We start from the raw sequence: 20,477 nt of genomic DNA on the forward strand, positions 1-20,477 counted from the left end.
TTTCTGATGTATGAGTCTCTCTCTCTCCCCGCCCCCCCATGCCCATTCCAAACAGCAGCATTCAGGCAGAATTCGGTTGATATACTGAGCCTCGTTAGTCAAGTGTACATTTAAGAGGTTGGATTAAAGTGTGAAATATCAGGACTGCCTCTCCACTTGGAATCTAAAATATGGGTTTTTTTTACAGTTGTCCATAAATTTGGCAAACACTTATCCAATAAGACAAACTTATTTATCTGAAGTTACAGGAAAACATTTACCTCATCCTAAAGGTGGCTTAATTTTTCCACTGAATGCAATAATCAGACATATTGAGACAAATGTTATTTCCCTTCTGGTTTTCTTTGCTGGTCTTTCATGTCCACCTTCCGAAACATTGATGACCATTCTATCGTCGTTTCATTACCCAAATAATAGTTCAACCTTCTAAAATAGAAGCAAGAACCCTTCTGCGATATATCTTTATCTTTGATAGCTACTCTGAATATCATTTTTCTAATATAAATTATGCAGTTGTAAATTATGTTAGCAGTTGAAAAACCAGGTGCAGATTCCCAACATCCCCTGCCCCCATCATTGGGGATCTGCTATTTGATGGATTTGTGTTTAGTAAAATTAATACTTTATTATTTCATTCTTAATCAATGAAATCCAGCTGCTTTTGAGGTCCTGCGGACTGCTGTTTTCACCAAAGCTGTTCACCCAAGTAAAGGAATCATGAAGTTTTTGTGATCATTAATCAAAGAGCCATTTGGAATCACTGCCCTGTTTGCTTCGACTGTAGCAGAAGGTGAGGTGCACATTAGCCACACTTCCTACTGCTAAATTGAACCAATTGCTATTTTCTTAAGAGCAACATTTGGCAATTGTATTACATACGGAGATTTCTTTTTCAGAACCCAAAGGACCAAACCACTTAAAATAAAGACTACTGTAGATAAACTTTTAACTTGTTGAAGTTTTTTAACACTTGGTTCCAGTGAAACTATGAGTCCAGTTGGAATTTGTTCAACCGTCTCTTGTGACCTACCACAAGGTAAACGTTTTTCTCCAATTTCCTTTAGTGAAAACCTTTGGGAACTGGTTGTTAGAAAGCTTTAATATACAACAAAATTTTAGGCCACGAATTTGGCAAATCTAAACAGTAAACTTCAGCAAGATCTGGAGAAGCAGATCTCTAGCCTAGCTTTACCTCTTTGGTGGTGGGAGATAAAAGGGAGCTGGGTGAAAGGCAAGAGAGCATGATGAGAGGGCAGGATGGTGAGCAGAAGTGGAGGCACTTACCTACAGATGCCTCAAATTCCAATTCAAGTTGTTGATTAGGAAGTGCCCTGCTTGAAAGACCAGTTGTGGAGCAGGAGGTTCTTGGCTGAGCAACAGAACCTGCAAACGTTTGTATTAGCCTGCTAAGAGGCTACTAGCATTGAACCTCCTCACCCTCTGCCAAACAGTTGAGGGACACAGTGATCTGTCCCTCTTTGACCAGACTGCTTGGTTATTGAATTAGTAATATAGTACAGTAAATAGGTAAAGGTAAAGGGACCCCTGACCATTAGGTCCAGTCATGACCGACTCTGGGGTTGCGGCACTCATCTTGCTTTATTCGCCGAGGGAGCTGGCGTACAGCTTCCGGGTCATGTGGCCAGCATGACTAAGCCGCTTCTGGAGAACCAGAGCAGCACACGGAAATGCCGTTTCCCTTCCCCCTGGAGCAGTACCTATTTATCTACTTGCACTTAGATGTGCTTTCAAACTGCTACGTTGGCAGGAGCAGGGACCGAGCAACAGGAGCTCACCCCATTGCGGGGATTCGAACCACCGACCTTCTGATCGGCAAGTCCTAGGTTCTGTGGTTTAACCCACAGCGCCACCCTCGTCCCTTAGTAGAGTAAATACTAATGGAGTAATTCCTGCTCACTGCAGGTAGAGGCAGAAGTACAGCTGGTGCACATTTTGCTTGTGGTAGCCTTTGGAAAGAACCAGAAAAAGGGGCAAAGCCAGCCTGGGATCTGCTGGATCCCAAGCCAACCCCACTGCTTTCACTTGACAGCATCAGGCCCTGTACAGGCCCAGTCGGCATGCCAACTCCAGGCTGACATAGTTCACAGCTGCCTTTTTCCTACCCTCTGCTTCTCTGGCTGGTACAAATGATGGGACTGTCCCTGCCACTGCCCAGCCAGGTTTTAGATTGCTCGGCCCCTCTGTTATTGCTACTATATAAGGCTAATAGAATTTCATTATTTGGCTCATTGATCAGAATGTGCTGCATGGAAGTCTAGCATTTTCATTCTAGTTGTTCTTAAAACAAAAGGCGTTAACTGAGGGTGGTTTTCACCGATAGACAAAGAAGTATTGCGCACCTAAAGCTTCTGTTAGTTTCAGCTCTCTTGAAAATATATTAGTATGTTGTCATAATTGTTTCCTATATTTTTTACTGTTTTTAATAGATTTTAATTAGGGTCCCATGCCTGGCCTTTTTAAAGGCTTTATATACACAAAGCAGATAGCTTGAATTAATTAGCGTTTTTGAATGTGGTATACAAACCTGATGTCATCACAACTTCATACTGGTCTGTTTCTTTTGCTGTGACATGCTTAACAACAGCACAATTCTAGAAATGTTTCCTCAGCAGCAGGGATACTTGAAGAGAGATCCCAGAGGGCAGCCTCCACTATTTCTTCCCTAGGAGGGTACCAGCAGTGCCTCCTATTCACCAAGAGGCTGCTGTAGAGGCAGCATTGGGCAGGGGGCTGTTGAGGAGGCAGATGATCTGGTCCCCATTACTGCCACTGTGGCAACAGCAGCTGGTGATGCATTCCTTTGTAGGCCAGATTTGCTGCCACTATGGATCCTGCCTCCTGAAGTGAGCGCCTCACCTTGTCTCATGGGTGGACTGACCCTGCCTAGTATAATCACCTGTGGTGTTCTGAGGGTCATTCAATTTCTGGGAGCAGACAGGAGGGCATAGGGGAATCCAGCAAGAATAAGGAATTGGTGAAAATTGCCTCCGTGCCTCTGCCTATGGGGGGCATCCTTTGTTATGTGCAACTCTGGATCAAAATTACTATAAAAATGAGATATGAGCAATAATTGACCAACAGATTATATTACTTGCTGGTTTAGAATTGTCTGGATGGCTTTTCTAATATTGTATCCTCTCTCATACACCTCTCTCTCTTCCCCTGTCTGTCTACACACACATACACATGCTATTTTTCTAGAAAAGGAGTGCTGGAACTCACCATGAACACCTCTTATAATAGTAATGGTGGCCACCTGAGAGGTGCTGGAACTGAGTTCCAGTGAGTTCTGGCTGAAAAAAGCCCTGACACACACACACACAGAGATCTTAGCCATTCTCTTCTTCCTTCCCTGATTCTGTTGCTATGGCTACTGCAGTACCCCCATCTTGTCTTTATATTAATAATGATACTGACTCAAATTATAGAAAATGCATCCCCCCCCCCCCCCCGCTTTGGAGTGGTGGGAAATGTATGTGTGCAAATATTGCAAAAGGCACATTCTCTTTCATGTATAAAGTGAATGCTTAAAGTTGGGTAGCTATTCTTAAAGCACAGTGCTCGAACGATCTATATTCAAGAACTGCAGAAAATCTGTTAATGATATTGGAACTTTAATGGCACTCTCCAGCCCTTGACCATGCTGTGCTTTGCTAGTACACAAGCTCTCCGATAAGACAAATGCGAGGACAGAGGAGCTGCTTCACAGTTGATCTCGGGGATTATAGCTGCCTTGTAGCTGATGGAGCCTGGGCAAAGTGGCTGCTTGAGAGCAGTGAACAAAGGCGATGACTACAGCAAAGAGCCCCAACAAGGAGGCAAATGGAGGTTGCCCTCAGCCACGCTGCAGTTTAAACAGCATTGGCCATGCCCCCTGGCTAACCTGATTGGTTGGCCGGGGGGCGTGACTCAGCTGGGAGTCCTAATGACATGGGCAGCATTCCCTCTGCCCACTGCTGGGTCACTGGGAGGTCCCAGATGCACGTCCACAGTGCCACCCACTGGAGAAGGGGAGTGGTCTAATGAAATTGGAACTGTAATAGCACTATCCTAGAGTAAGGACTTCAGCCAGTCAGATAACAAGCTGTAAGTAGATTTGAGACATTGATTGGTTTTGGGTTTGTTTGTTTTTAACCAAGAAAAAGAAAGTGAAGGTAAAGGCATGAGAGAGAAGCCAAGCCAGAAAGCCAGTCTGGAAACTCTGTTATAAAGCAAATTATGATAGTTTTATTGAGAAATTTCCTCCATTTGTTCTGGGCTGAGGACATGCTATCCTCAGGCCTTTCTTCAGCGTACGTTTCATTTTTGTCCAGTGTTATTTCCAAGTGAAGAACAAAGGGAAGGTACCTATCTATGCAGGAACAAAGGAAAATGGAGCAAGCTTCAATATATGCACTTAAAGCAGCATTGTCAAGGGTCACGCTAGATGTGACATCAAATTTTTGTGAGTGAAACTCTTTTTTCCTCTTTTACAATAAGAAGCCACAAGGACTCTCAGCCTGGATAGGAATAATGGCATGGTCTCCCCGCCTCACCATTTTATTGCTGAAACCACCCCCACTCCTGGTTCAGATGGCACGATTATAAAAACTGATTAGATAAGCTTTACAAATGGGAGGGGGGGGAGATGAAGATTCAGTGGGAAAATGGAAAATCTAAGCCTCTGTACAAAAGGAACAGGAACAAAGCAAAAACCAAAGCCCTTTGGCTGCCACCAGAGAAGCAAGGAGAATTGGTTCTGTTGGGTTTTGGGGAGATCTCATGAAAGCCTCATGAGATTATGGTAAGTGAGGCTGCAGTGGCAGTGTCAAGTGGGAGCGGGCAAATGACAGCTCCTTCCTGTTTTGCCTCGGTGGCAAAACAAGACAAGCTGCCTCTGCCACATAACATCCCTGGATCTGGTTGACATGTAGCCTTCAATGTGTACTTTGTGCAAGAGGTCACCAAGGCTCATTTCTGCTCATGTGATTTTAACCCTGAAAAAAATATGGAATAAGAATAAAGTGGTCCTTGGCATCTTCTTCTACGAAGCTGTTGGGAGTGGACATTAGGAGTTTTGGAGCGCCATCAGTCTGCTGGTGACACTCAGCCTATTTCTCTATAACATCTACCCATATGTTTAGAAAGTTATGCTAATTTTAATCTGTTTTAACATTTTAATTGTTGTATGTTTACAGTATGGTTGTTAATTTTTCTCTATTTCATTGTTATCTTTTTATAAACTGCTTTGAGGATTATTATTTTTTACACTCAAGCGGTGTGTAAATTTTATCAAATAAATAAATAACATATTAAACCAGCTGCTGTGTAACTAGAGAAGCCCTGCTCACAAGAGATATGTTTTATGAGCGTGTGGAATAGGAGATTGCAGCAAGATCATGCTAGCTGGTGTGAACACAGCCTGCAGGCAAAAGGGAATACTGAAAATGGCAGAATTCCCAATTGCATGCATGTTCACACATGCACAGGCTCCGGACTCAGCTACATTGGCAAAGAAAAAGCACTTTATATATGTTGTATATGCATTCTAACATTGTGACACCAGATGGCGCTGTGGAGTTCCGTTTTTGCCAATCTGATTTCTCATACAAAGTTTACAATGCCTTTAACTGAAGCGCTTCTTTGATGTGTCTAGATCCAGCCTCTGTCTATACCTGCAGCTGCATGTACAGAGGTTGGGAGCAGGATGTGTGGATGCAATCCTGCCCTCCATTCCATGCATTTCAATAACCACACTTATATCTTGCGAGCAGGCCTAGGAAAGACCCAATCATTATAGGATTAGGGGGCGGAATGTTGTTTTTAGATTTGACCCCTCATTTTCCTAGAAAGAAAGCACATGCTTCCCTGATTCTCTCCCATCATCTATGAAAACAAAACTGTCATAAAGTTCCTTAAAGCACTTTATTATTTGCTTAACCGAAAGAAGAACAGAACGGTTCTAAACGATTATATTTATAAAAGAAATCACAGCTTCCTCCATGAGTAATGAAACTAGAGCCCCAGTCAAACTTCATTGAGATAATTACCATATTCTCATCCACTTTCTTCCATTGTGAAGGTTAGATGAATTATTCTTTTCCTCTGCTTTTCATTCACAGAGTAGCTGCTTTATTCCATCACACAGACAAATGCATTTAAATTGATACATGAATGGCTCTATGGGTTAGGAATTATTCTTTTCTGGCGGCATAACCTGCAGAATTTAACGTGCAGCTGCTAAAGGGTTTTTTGGGGGGAATTTCGGTGATCAGGAAAAATGACTTCATATACATACAATTTAACACTTCACTATTATTCATTATTAAACACCTGTCACAGTTCCTGAATAGGAGGAGCTGAAGAGTGGTGCATAAGAACTTAGAAGGGACAATTAATGGCTAGTGGAAATTTTTCCTCTCTTTATACTCCACGGAAAACAGGCTATTCTCAAGCCACCTTATCGGCCCAATTCATGGTGGATATCTCTAGGCATAGGCTTGCTCAAGTCAGAGTGAATGAGAGCTGGCAAGACTTGCAGGGATGCTTGCATTTAGGTCCCCCCCCCCTTTCAGTTCAGTCTGCTTTAATCTAACAAGGCAACACTTGGAACTTGTAAAGACAGCTGGATCAACAAAGGAGAGAAAGAAAACAAGAAACTATGGAATGGTGCTGAAAGAATATCCTTTAACCAGGACAACCTTTAACAAGGAAAATCACCCTCTTTTACTGTTCCTCCCAGGAAAAGGCAATCCTAATAGTAAAAGTGAGAGCAGGTGGGAAAGGTTATACACTGTGAATTGGTATTAATCTCAGTCCCCAGCAGGCATTTGTGTAAGTTACAAAGACAGCAAGTAATTCCAAATGGTTTGGCAGCCACTGCTAAAAAGAGAGCTAAGGACAGCCATATAATGCTAAGCAGGATTCGCTCAGCTTTCAGAGGGGAAACTAAGCAGATTCTGGCAGGAGTGTATAATACACTGCACAATGGACCTTTTATTTTTATGAATATTGAAAAATCAGCTGCTACAAGAAAGAGATAATGAAAAACAAACAGAAATGTTTTCCATGATGAGCAGAGGCTCTTATAATGATCCACTTTGCTACAGATATACTGAAAATCTGCAGCAAATTAACATAATAAACATAGGATAAAATAACTGTTGTCCAGAACATTATGCTGCTCTGCACATCGTTTGAGAGATCACTTATTTTAACTTTTTTAAAAAAACATGTCTAGCTCTGCACAGATAGCAGTGTAGAAAGGGAAAGCAGGATTAAAAGACTGTGACCCCACTTATTAAGCAAAATAAACATTGACTGTTGGATCTTGATGCTATTCATTAATTATTATTAAAGCCTATTTACATTTACTAAACCTAACTGCTTCAGAGGTTACTGGGATTTGTTTTCAGGGTGGCGCTGTGGGTTAAACCACGGAGCCTAGGGCTTGCCAATTGGAAGGACAGCGGTTCGAATCCCTGCGACGGGGTGAGCCATGGTACACCAGCATCAGCACAATTGGGTGGTGCCTTTGTCTGCTTTATGAGGAATGTTTGAGACATTTGGAAAAGAGGACACTGAGGGGAGATATAATAGCCTTCTTCATGTAGAAGATGGAGCAAGCTCTGGAAGGTAGGACTTGAACCAATGCATTCAAGTTACAAGAATGGAGATTGCGACTATACATCAGGAAGAACTTTCTGACAGTAAAAGCTGTTCAACAGTGGAATGGACTCCCTCAGGAGGTTGTGGACTCTTCTTCCTTGGAGGTTTTTAAGCAGAGGTTGGATGGCCATCTGTCATGGATGTTTCAGTTATGGATTCCTGCATTGCAGGAAGTTGGACTAGACGACTCTCGGGGTACTTTGCAACTCTATGACTCTATGTAAAGCAGGGGTGGTTAACTTTTTTCAGCCTGAGGGGTGCAGTACCTTCTGAGCAACCTTTCAGGAGCCACGGCAGGGGTGTGTGGAACCAGAGACAAAAGTGGGAAGAACAATGAATGTAACTGTTTCATGTATGCTATGCTAGCTTCTACATACACACACACACCCTTCACTATTCTTCATCCAGGCAAGCAGTTATTGGAATTAAAGGACATATTTTAGTCAGGCATAAACAGTCAAGGAGACTGTGAAGCAAGGCTGCTTATGGGTGTGGCTGGGAACAGGCAGTGGGCCTGGGAAAGAAGTGTGATGGGAATCCTGTGGAGACCTCAAGGGTCACATTCAGCCCCTAGGCCTGAGGTTCTCTGCTCTTGATGGAAGGTAAGCCAAACAAACTCCTTCCTCCCTGAAATCTTGGCAGTATTTCTCTCATTCTCCCTTGGCTTTACAGCCGGCTTCTTTTTGTTCCCCCGCCCCCAGAAAAAGCTAGAGCCCACCTCTAACCAAAACACCTCTAAAATATGGATAAACTTGATTTGTCCTCCTGTCTGTTCTTCCCTTACAATGACCAGAGGTCATTGCTAGCAACCTGAACTGATACCGCTATGCATTGCATGTTTCAGTGACCCCCTGCAGTCATTCTGCCAGGCTGCAACATGGCTCAGTTGGAACCGGCAAGGACCTGCTAAATGTTTGGCAGGTTTTCAGTAAGGCAGTAACCAACATCCACAGAAGTGTGGTGCATGGTGGATACAGTGACGCAGGTGAATTAATGTATCCAAATGCCTGGAAACTTAACTAGAATTCACCCTCCAACCTCATAAATAGTCAGTGTGTACAGAGAAGTAGGTGATTTATAGTTTAACATTTTCCTGTGATCTGTCATTTGCTCTTTCGCTTTAAAGCTAAATCACTCCAGAAATGCACAAGAGGGGGGAAGGCAAGGAGAAGTCTTTTTATTTTTAATTAGAGTGCACTAAATGGCAATAAAGTAATGTGAATACAGTGGAGACCTCTTAAATCCATAACAGTAAATCTATTGCTGCAACAGGTCCATCCTTTATCTGATATTCGTTTAAGATCGTTTCACACCTGAAGTGTAGCGCTGACATGAATTGGTGCTAATAGACTCATGTATTTAAATAATTCAATAAAACATCTGGAAAGGGATATGCCTTGTGACTTTCCTGATGGAAACTTGTTTTGTGCTGTATAAAATGTGAGGAAATTGACTATGCTCATTACTTGAAAATCAGCCATTCAGTCGCTTTCTTCATTCATTATTTTGCTTGAATATTCATTTCTTATTATTCCTATCCAATTTTGTTGTGATGGCTCAGGATAGGCTCCCAGTAGCACTTTCCCCCCTCATATTCTGCTTTCATGGAATGCAATAGCGAGCATTTTGGCTTAACTTCATGCTTCCCTGCTTATGTGGCATCTTGCAGGCTTGCAGCCTTCAGGGTACAATTCAAAGTGCACATTTTGACCTATAAATTAGCTTGGTTCAAACATATTTACAAGATCATCACCTCCTCTATTCCTCTGTAATTATATTTTACTTTAATTATCTTCAATGTGAGAGACAGTGAGGTGTAGCTGTTAGTTAGTGGATTGAACTAGGAGCTGGGTGTCAAGGATTCAATTCTTTCTTCAGTTCTCTGGCTGATTTTGAGCTAGTCACTCTCTCTCTGCCTAATCTACCTCACAGGAGTTATTGTGAGGATAAAAAGGTGAGGAGGAGAACCTTGTATGCCACCTCATGTTCTTGATGAAAGGTGGGATATAAGCACTGTACAGTACAATAATAATTTCAACTATGCATTTTTTAAGGAAGCTCAAGTTGCAGAGCTTCAATGTAGCAAGAGGGAAGTTGTGCATATGTCCCTCCAATATGGCATCTCTACTTACAGCTTGCATGGGGTAATAAGAAGCATATGGATAGATAGTTGCTATCCCACATCCCTTTCCACCAAAATGGTCATGCAAAGCCCAAACAGTTTAAATAAATCTGATTCTTGGGAGGTGCTAGAAGTTGCAGAGAGTATTTCAATAGAATTCCTCATTCTTGTTAAACCAACCTTGTTCTTTTTACTCAAATTAAATCTCTATAGCTACCCCATCCTGACTAGCGAAAAGTTAGTCTTCTTCAGCCCCTAAGATGCTGAAAATAATTTGACATGTACTTGCTTTTAACAATACATTTGCTATCTGAAACTATAGGGATCAATTTAGTGTGAAGCAAAGGGGGAGGGGGAGGTACCATCCACCTGTGTGTGCCTTAATGTGTGCATTTCTCTCTTCCTTCCCAGAAAACTAAGGCAACTTTTATATTTCTCCTTTATTGTCTTCATTTGAATTTGTCGGGGCCAAACTGCACATACTAAATGTTATATTGTGTGAATCTTTTTTCAAATGCAAATAGCAGGCTCAGTAGAGCTCAATTAGGTTCTGGAGTGATGGGCAGGTGGTGCGAAGAGAAAAGGTGACACACAGAAAAATCCCTCCCCCTCCAGTGTTGCACTAATGGAATCTTTCCTCTCATGCAAGTAGCAATTTTGGAAGGGCAATTTTCATCTAGACCGTGATAGAGGATGAGAGGGTTAAATTCCTCCACCCTCTGTAGATTTGGTAGCCCGATCAATTTGCATCTGGACAAACATACAACTTAAGATATGTAATTAGTGTCACATGTACTTTGGCAACAGATGCATGGCAATTTTATTTGGAACACTGAGTTTCTTTAACAGTTAAGTTATATTGAACTTCCACTTTGAAAAAAAGAACACATCTTGAGCAACCCACTGACTACTGAATTACTTACTACTAGCTAATCAAGGAAGGTATTTTGGAATAATTGTAGATAGTTCTGTGCCACTGTAAAATTAAGAAGATGACCCGGAACAAAACTGTGCCTTTGAATTTGATGAAACAAAAGGAGGCTCCCTGGTAATTATGATGACCTTATGCAGTTTTATTCCTTCTTCTTTAGCACAAATAGCAATGTTCTGGTTTAATTGATGAAGCCTTTTAAAATATGCTTTCCTTTTTGCTTCTTTGACCTTGCTTTGTTGTGGCTATATACTAGTCAGAAAAATTATAAATGATTCACAACTTCCCTTTTTTTCTTTACCATTTAACTAGAGGGTCTAAAATATATGAGCCACTGCACACACACATGAAATGACAAGTTTCCTGGCTTGCAATTCAATTGAGATATAAACAGAAGAATAGTGGACATGAAAAAGAACGTGGGGTCGACAGAAAAGAGTAAAAGGAAAGGGGAATGATATGTTGGCAAAGTTTTAAAACAAAGCAAAACAGGGATTTCTAGGACCAGTAAAAGTCGGTGGACAAGGCTAGTCCCCTAAATGTTCCCCGGCACCTCCTTCCCAAAGCCCAGGAAGCTTCTATCCAGCTTAGAGAGGGAGGCACGATGTTCACACACATGACTTCAGGAAGACATGTGCATGAAGTCACCCCCCCCTCCATTGCCTTCACAAGCTGGCACCTCTGCCTTTAACTGTTCCCCTACACAAAAATTCACTGCACACCACTGATGTGACCTATTCATTTCAAATTTTCCAAAATAGTATGTGAACCAAAGCAAAGCTCTCCTTTAAAATTCACACTTTTCAATTTTTGCAGTTCAGTTTTCTAGCCAAAAAAATGTGTACAGGAATGCATGTATTAGGGGGAGTGCCCATAAAAACCCATGGTATCATGAAAAGGACATACAAAAATGCATTCTGTTTGGGGGAGCCGTTTGCAAAAATGTGCGTATTGGGAGAAATGTTCATTAAAATGCAGACAATTTTTAGGAGGGTCCCTTTTTAAAAAAATAAAATTGCAAGATGATGATGACAAAGTGAATTTAAGATTGGGGGGGGGGGAATGAGAAACTGAAATTGACCATTTTATCCATTCCTAAATAAGAGTAATGGCAGAGGAATGGAGAAAATGAATGCTAAGGAGAAGCAAATCATGGAAAACCTTAAAAATTAAAGAGAAGAAAAGTTGTTTAAAAAAGAACAAAGTAATATTATCTCCATAATAATAATAATTTATTATTTATACCCCGCCCATCTGGCTGAGTTTCCCCAGACACTTTGGGCGGCTCCCAATCAAGTGTTAAAAACAGTACAGCGTTACATATTAAAAACTTCCCTGAGCAGGGCTGCCTTAAGATGTCTTCTGAATGTCAGGTGGTTGTTTATCTCTTTGACATCTGATGGGAGGGCGTTCCACAGGGCGGGTGCCACTACCGAGAAGGCCCTCTGTCTGGTTCCCTGTAGCCTCACTTCTCGCAATGAGGGAACCACCAGAAGGCCCTCGGCACTGGATCTCAGTGTCCGGGCTGAATGATGGGGGTGGAAACGCTCCTTCAGATATACAGGTATATATACCTGTATACCTGAAGGTATATTCATATTGAGCACTGTTTCCATTTCTGGATAATCCGCCTCAAACAAGTAAACAGCCGGGTCCAAACCCAGAAACCTATTTGCACTTATATAGACACATGGGCCTGCTTTGGTTGTGTGTCGCTGGCTCTCCCTATAACTCAAAATGGAGGGAGCAAATTGGGTTGTGAAGAGGAAGGGACATAAAAATCAACTTTCTTCATGAAAATTTATGCAGACACCATAGATGCAGGTGGATTCAGTCTGTACACAGGAGTTTCTGGGCTTGAGAAAAGATGGCCAGATTGAGACACTCAACTAGAAAATGTGCAAAGCATCACAACAGGTGGTTGAATTACTGTGGACTCCATATGTCCTCAAAGCTGTTGCAACCAAGCTTAGAAATAAAACACTTTCTCATATGATTTCATGGTATGACTCCTCATCCAGAGGCTGATCTAGTAGTGTCATAACTGGTAACTCTCTGAAATTTGGGGTGACTAATTAGCCAGCACCTCTGCCACCACTTTCTTCCTCTGTATTTTAATCGGCCATTGAGATTTGCAGCTCAATTATCATTTTGCATTTACAGAGCAAAGATCTTTCTCTATTTTAAGATCCGCATTCAAGAAGACAAATGAACTTGCCATTTCGTTGACACTTGAAGTACTCAACAGTACTTGGCATATGAAGTAACCTTAGTCGCGGAGGAGTTGTTACTGCTTTCACCATGTTATAAAACACATGTAAGCTGACTTTGCCTTGGAGTGTGTGCATGCATACGTGCTTCCAAAGTTGGTTATGTTGTGGAGTAGCGATAAAGATGTGACTCTCTGCTGGTGTGCTTACATTTTGTTAAAGAGGGATTTTTTTTTTATGGCTAGGCACTCTGTTGTTAACCTTGCGTTCTAGTTGCATCTGCTTAGAATTTGCCTCCTGCCACCAGCTTCTTAAATCAAACAGTCCAAAGGGATTGTTTTAATGGCAATCACATGGTCTTTTGGACAATATATTTTTCAAGATGCCAGACATTAAATACTGGTTCAGCTCCCTGGTAATCCCTCTTGAGGATTCCAGTGCTTCATTATAAATGACCCTGCGAGGTGAACGGTAGCAGGCACTGCACTATTTATCTTGTAATTGCTGTTCTTTAGAATTTTGGCTGGGACACGACTACTATTACACTGGAGATGTAAATCAGTTCAGATAGCATGAAAAACCCAAGTAAGACTCCAATCCTTCATGCTGCTGTACTTGTGTACACTCCACTGAAATCCACTGCCCTCATCTGCATGTTACTGAGTCAAAGAATACATCTATAGCCACGCAAACCTATTAGACCCTAGTGGGAAGGGCTTTTGTTTACTTAATCACATGTTTGTGGCAGTGGTCTCTGATACCAGTAAAAACAAAGCTTTGAGTTCAGGCTTGCCCTTGGTTTTCATTTGATTATTTAATTGCTATACCTCTTAATATATTGATAGTATCTTTAAGCGGTGTGCAAACAAGAAGCAACAACAGACAACTTAAACAAGTATCACAAAACTACAGAGTTACATATAAAAATGTCGCCTCAGTGCGAAGTTACTAATATATAAAAATTAGCCCAACAAGACCACAACAAGAAACTGCCGAAAGCATTTGAATCAATCTGGCTAACCTGATTCAAAAATACACACTCACACACAAAAACAATTCACACTACAGCTAACCAAAGACAACCAACCACACCCTAAGCCACCCCCAACCTCTCTCACCACCAGGGAAATACAACAAGAGAATAGTAAGAGAACCCTTACAAGTAAAGCCGACAGAACCCCTCTCACACACTAAGTAGAATAATGGAAGCATAACCACACCACTCACCATTCCCCCTTCTTTCCCTTCCTAATTGTTTAACCAATTCATGAACCAAGAACTTGTACACTTACCACTAATAATGAAACATATGTTGTAGATATTTTTCCATATTTATTACGCTATTTTTGTGATACACAAATGACATGATAAAGCTTGGTATACTTGTTTGTGTAACGTTTTTCATGTTTATAAAACCCAATTTTAAAAAAATCAAGATCCTTTTCCTTTTGACACAGCCTCCCTCACAGCCTCTGGGTTCTGACTCAGGGTCCAACAAACTCTCAGCTCACCCTCAAAAGTCTTACCATGAGAAGAGCTCCTGGAAACAGCAGACTCTAGTCTCTCCCTCTAGACTTGCTGTTAATGGGCAGGCCCCAGGTGGATGGCATTTCCTCAGGCTGCCCACAGCTGTGTCCCATTCAGCTGCAGCCTCCACACTCAGTTCCAGGTGCAGCAGGTTTGTTGAGTTTCCCAGGGTGGCCAAAGGATGGGGAAAGCCCCCCTCCACTCACAGCTTTTTTCATTCTCTCTCTTCTCTTCCTTGTCCTCCAGCTGCTTTACACAGAAGGAAGAGATTGGGATGCAATGGAGGCACCTGCTGGAGGAAGGAGAAAGGTAATATTCCCAGATCCTCCCTCCATGCTTTTTTGGAGGGTGTCCCTGTTGTGGTTGATGGAGGTGATTTAAAAAAAATTAATTCTCCTGTCAGACTGGGAATATCCCCTCACTCACCCAAGTTTAGGATATTCCACCATTCTTCAGCAGAGTTTCTTTTCTTTCAGCAATGTAAGCGGCTTGCGTATATGTCAAACAAAGCTTTAATAACAAAGAAAACTAACACAAAAGCATACTGTCTGAGAGAAACTAAAGCAACCTCATGAGGGAAGAATGACAGTTTCTCTCTCTAACTCAGGCATCCCCAAACTCAGCCCTCCAGCTGTTTTGGGACTACAATTCCCATCATCCCTGACCACCGGTCCTGTTAGCTAGGGATGATGGGAGTTGTAGTCCCGAAACATCTGGACGGCCGAGTTTGGGGGTGCCTGCTCTAACTGAACTTAACTGAACACCCAAAGGGAGGGGCTGATTCCAGAGCACAACACAAAAGCTCCGCCCACCAGATGCCAGACATTCTATTATTCAAATTAGGTCCCAGTGTTTTCCTAACAGTCCCAATCTTCCAGATCAGTCTTTCAGGAGGCTGCAGTTGGAAAAAGGAATAAGAAAAAACGCACATCCCCTTTTCTGTCCTGTGTCTTTTGAGCAGAGTTCCACTCTGGATCAAATCCAGCAAAAATAATAAACGGGATACAGTCAATAAAATGCAGGGTTTAGATGTGAACACTTCATAGACTGACCTATAAAGCTCTTTACGTGGCCCAGAGCAAGATGCTATCTTTCAACCTGCCCTGCCCTCCAGTGATACTGTGTTGTTCTGAGCTCCTTGAAGGAAGAGCAGGATATGCTTTCATCCCTCTTTAGAGGTCAGAGTACCATTGTGCATGTATGTCTTTGCAAGCACAAGGGTTAGAAATTAGCTTCTTTTTTGGGGGTGGAGGAGGTCTTTTCAAAGGACTGGATACCTTTTCACATTTTGTATGTGGAGGCCAATCAAACACGACACTGCATAATACAGGAGTCCCCAATGACATGGAATGCCAGTTGCTTAAAATTATGCATATGAAATACCCATGGTGCCTGTTAGAGCAAGAATTCTTTCTAGCATTAATGTTCGAAGTCATCTTGATTCAACAGAAAATCATTTAAAACTAGCCTAAATCTATGCAGTAATCCATGAATACATTAGCAACATTATCTTCTAAGATAAATTGGGGGGGGGGGTCTTGAAACGTCATTAGCCAACTTTGTATTTAAATAAAGCTTTGACTTGTCTGGAAATAAATATACTTGGATTATTCATGAGTTAGGAAGATTCATGGACATAATTGAGAGGAAACTTATAGTCTTTAGATGAGCAAAGACACTGAATGAATAATGATAAATTGAAATAGTTCCAGTATTTGCAACTAAGAGGCATTATTTCAACTTTTACCAGAAAAGGGAGCCATAAAGGTCACTTTGACCAATTTGAAACAATCTTAATTAACATCAGGCCAACAAGGAATGTTCAAATGGTATTCCTGTTCATTATAGTTCAATTGTGTTTCCGAGCACAATTCAAAGTGTTGGTGCTGACCTTTAAAGCCCTAAACGGCCTTGGTCCAGTATACCTGAAGGTCCAGTATACCCCCATTGTTCTACGTGGACACTGAGGTCCAGCGCCGAGGGCCTTCTGGCGGTTCCCTCACTGCAAGAAGCCAAGTTACAGGGAACCAGGCAGAGGGCCTTTTCGGTAGTGGTGCCTGCTCTGCGGAACGCCCTCCCACCAGATGTCAAAGAGAACAACAACTACCAGACTTTTAGAAGACATCTGAAGGCAGCCCTGTTTAGGGAAGCTTTTAATGTTTGATGCATTACTGTATTTTAATATTTTGTTGGAAGCCGCCCAGAGTGGGGCTGGGGAGGCACGGCCAGATGGGTGTGGTATAAATAATGTATTATTATTATTATTATTATTATTATTATTATTAGACTTAATGTAATGTAACTTTACACTGGTAAAAAATGACTAATGTGAGTATTTCAAAAGCAATTTGGGTTCAGATTTTAACTAAAGGTCCAGCAACATCTGACTGTGTTAATTTCAAATAAAATCAACATTGATTTATGTTCTGATGGCACCTTACTTCTCTCATAGATTAAATAAAATGCCTAAGAATGGTCGCAATAGATGTAGTCTATATTATATGTGAGTTGACCTAAAATATGGAATGGGGTGGGGGTTATGCAATTTTGACCAATTCTTAGGCATCATAGGATTGTAGAGCTGGAAGGGAGCCCAAGGATCATCTAGTCCAACCCCCTGGAGTACAAGAGTATGCAACTGTCCTATATGGGGATTGAACCTGCAACCTTGGCAACATCAGCACCATGCTGTAACCAACTGAGTTGTCTAGGCCAGCGTTTCCCAACCTTGGGCCTCCAGCTGTTTTTGGACTACAACTCCCATCAACCTTAGCTAGCAAGACCAGTGGTCAGGGATGATGGGAATTGTAGTCCAAAAAATAGCTGGAAGCCCAAGGTTGGGAAACACTGGTCTAGGCTGCTATCAATATTTCATGTTTCCTTCTCCTGTTCCTTTCTGTCAATTAAGATATATCTTACCTCTATTGGAAAATATGGTAATTAGGGGCGGGGAAGAATTTCAGTTTGCATTTTAATACAAACCTCTCTAATTCACACTTTGTGAAACAAAATATAAAGTTAAATTTAGCTATCCTTTGAAATTCACACTTCTGTGAATCTTGCAACTCAGTTTCTCAACCCAAAAAGTGTGCAAAAATACACATGTTGGGAAAACTGTGAATAAAGACACATACGTTGGTGAAAAAGACTATTCAAATGCATTATATGATGGGAAATAATGCACACAGAAAATGCTGAATAATTTTTATGCAAATTACCTTTTTTAAAAAAACAAAACAATGCTGTGAAAATGTGACAAGTCTGGAAAAATGAGAAATGGAAATTGACAGATTCATACATCCCTACTGCTGTTTGTCTCTACACAGCAGAGTTGGAACCAACAAATCGGTTTTCTCCCCGCTTTCTCTGACCTCTTGAAGACTTTACCCTGAAAGTCGAGGGATCATCAGTAGCAAAGTGGATATATTTGCTGGAAGCTGCCACTGAATGGAGGAATCAGCAGAAATAATTCATAATCTACCCCTGAGTGTGTAAATGTCAGTAGAAATCCCTTTGGATTCAACCCAGTGATACTGGCTCATGCAGGATTTACAAGTGAGTAGGATTGGGTTAACAGAAAATATATCATGACTGGCCATCTGTTTCCTATTGGTTGTTTCTGTGCTGCCTTAAAACATAATTAAAATGTTTAACAAGGGGGAAAAGATAACAATGGAAACCATGCTACAGTTATACTTAAAGGGACACTTTTGAACATAACACAATTATATCTGTCTAATTGTACTTTGTGCCACACCATTGCCTGAGAAACTGAGTAAATGTAGACATTTTAATGATGCAGTTGGTATATAATTACATGTTTCACAATTTTATTTGATACGGATCTCTCTGACCTCATTTAAAAATATGCTCCCATATGCTAAGCACAGCTATTTTCAGATGCAAACCACATTTCTATTACTCTTGCTTGAATAGCTACCTGAGCAATATTTTAAGTGTATTAACATTTGTAGAGGGGTTTTTTCTAATGAGGAAGTTCAATTATATTTTAATAAGAATATGCATTTCTGGAACATCTAGTGTTAGCCTTTTACTGGTTATTTATGTAACTATGGTGCTTATTTTGTTTGCAATGCATTATTATGCATGCTGGACAAAAGTGTCAATTTTTTGACAGTGCTTTATGTCTAATGACGACACTGATAATAAATAGTAACAAACAAACAGACAAACAAGCAAAAACATCATTGTAACATATTGCTGCATTATCAGACTGGAGTCCAGCTCTTCACTCTCCACTCATGTTGATGACTGTTAATGACTGCAATTGGTCTTGCAGGAAAAAGCAAGGGGTGAGATGGCTAAAAATAGCTTTATCTCATTATACATGATAACAGTCGTCAACAGGTTTACCACACTTATCAGCCAATCACCCATTCCCACCACCCTTCTGAGTAATACTCCTCCCCACCCACTCATTATATATAAGGGTCTGGTGACTTCTGTTTCAGTGTATCTGAAGAAGTGTGCATGCACACAAAAGCCTATACCAATTACAAACTTAGTTGGTCTCTAAGGTGCTACTGGAAGGATTTTTTTTATTTTGTTTCGACTGTAAATGTAGACATTTTAATGAGGTGCTTAGTATAGAATTTAATGTTTCACAATTTTATTCAAATCCAGAACTCATTTCTTTTATTGTTGCGTGAATAGTTACCTAAGCAATATTGCAGAGTCAGACTGGGAAGACCTGGGGGACTAGAGTTCAAATCTCCAATCAGCGCCTTGGGCCAGTCACTGTCGGTCGACCTAGCCAAACTCACAGTGTTGTGAAGAAAAAAATGGGAGGGACAACCATGTATGCCACCTTGAGCTCCTTGGAAGGAAGATGGCATATACACTGAATATTGTAGATGTACAATAGTTGGGATATTCCTTGTGACTGATCCAAGGAACATTGCCCTCATTATTGTTTGGTCTCAGTCACCCTTAATAACATTATCACATAGCCATATTGGCTGCATTAGATTGTAAGATCATTCTTTTTACACCATGCCTTGTTTGGCTTAGATCAGCCATGTGACCAAGAAAGGATAAAAAACTCAACAAATCAGCAACAGATAGAAGAAACAACAGCTTGATAAAGGGATTGGGTGGGAGATGGTAGGGGAAATGTTGATTCTTTGAGCAGCTATACAGAATGCTGCTTAACCTCAGTGTTTAGGAAATAATCAGAAAGCTAGCATGTTGCTTCACTGAATACCTATCTATATATAAATTACCTAATTTCAGAATCATAACATAGTGGAAAACAGAGGCAGGAGAGGCACTCTTTTTGGGGGGCGGGGTATGATGTTAAGCACATCATTTATTTAACTCCATACCTGATTCAGAAGAACGTTTAAATATATTTCAATATCGCCAAATGTCAAGCTCAATTTTTGCCAGTAATGGAAGAGTGGAATAGACATTACCATTTCTAAAATGCCATTTTCTAGACTACCAATTTTCGGTCTCATTTTAAAGCTTTTTATTGCTTTGAGGATGTTCAGAAGTTCTCTGAATAATATTCAAAAATTGTGTTATTTCTGAATGTAAACCAAAAGTGTTTATTTTAGGGATGTTCCCTTTCTAGTAGGAGAAAAAGGACTGTATATTTCTTATATATTCCATTGATAGTTGAGTTTGAGGCATCAAAGAGAGGAAACTATTACAATTCAGACATAGGCGTTCTAGGAACACCCAATCCCAGGATCAAAATCTGTGAACTCATAGTGATGGGTGCTACATTCTACCAATGGAGTGGGGGAACCTTTTCAACCTAAGGGCTTCATCCCGTCCTGGGCAACCTTCTGATAGCTACATGCCATTGGTGGATGGGACCAAAGGTAAAAGTGGGTGGAACAATCAATGTACATCTTACCTTCACATGTTAAGCTACTTTATACATACATCCACACCCTCATTTACATCCAGGCAAGCAAGGGGCATTATCAGAGTTCAATGATACATTCCTACCACATGAAAATACTCAAGAAGATGTGAAGCAAGGCCACTG

The 20,477-nt window shown here is 41.1% G+C and overlaps 2 long non-coding RNA genes across 2 annotated transcripts in view; both read right to left on the minus strand.

Annotated features, from left to right (window-relative positions):
* LOC310665022 overlaps positions 1 to 20,477 on the minus strand; it is a 372,424-nt gene that overhangs the window by 1,603 nt on the left and 350,344 nt on the right. The window lies entirely within an intron of this gene.
* LOC310665192 lies at positions 14,251 to 15,204 on the minus strand. The gene is made up of 2 exons (XR_014505255.1): positions 14,885 to 15,204; positions 14,251 to 14,750 (listed from the first exon to the last, which is right to left on the minus strand). It is a non-coding gene; the product is annotated as an uncharacterized lncRNA (long non-coding RNA).

This window comes from Podarcis tiliguerta (assembly GCF_965153285.1).
Source record: "Podarcis tiliguerta genome assembly, chromosome: 1".
NCBI lineage: Eukaryota > Metazoa > Chordata > Lepidosauria > Squamata > Lacertidae > Podarcis > Podarcis tiliguerta.